Raw genomic sequence first — 262 nt, 5'->3', positions numbered from 1 at the left:
ATCAATCCATTTAAATAATTTATTTGCATTGTTCGAAGAAATTTATCACATCTGTAGTTAAAAACAATAGTAATTCATTAAAAATGACGCGACAAAAACTTGGTCGTGTAACCTTCACCCACCCAGTTCGGCATGGCGTACCAACAAGCTTGGATCCTTTCCTACTTCTCCTTCAGATCCGGTGACTGGCCACTGGTCTGGAACCACTTTTGACGGTTGGCCTGCATGAACTGCCATTGTTTCCATAGTGTTCCTTCTTTCA

The sequence above is a fragment of the Toxorhynchites rutilus genome, unplaced genomic scaffold, assembly GCF_029784135.1.
Source record: "Toxorhynchites rutilus septentrionalis strain SRP unplaced genomic scaffold, ASM2978413v1 HiC_scaffold_56, whole genome shotgun sequence".
In the NCBI taxonomy this organism is placed as follows: Eukaryota; Metazoa; Arthropoda; class Insecta; order Diptera; family Culicidae; genus Toxorhynchites; species Toxorhynchites rutilus.
This window is presented reverse-complemented; position numbering follows the sequence as displayed.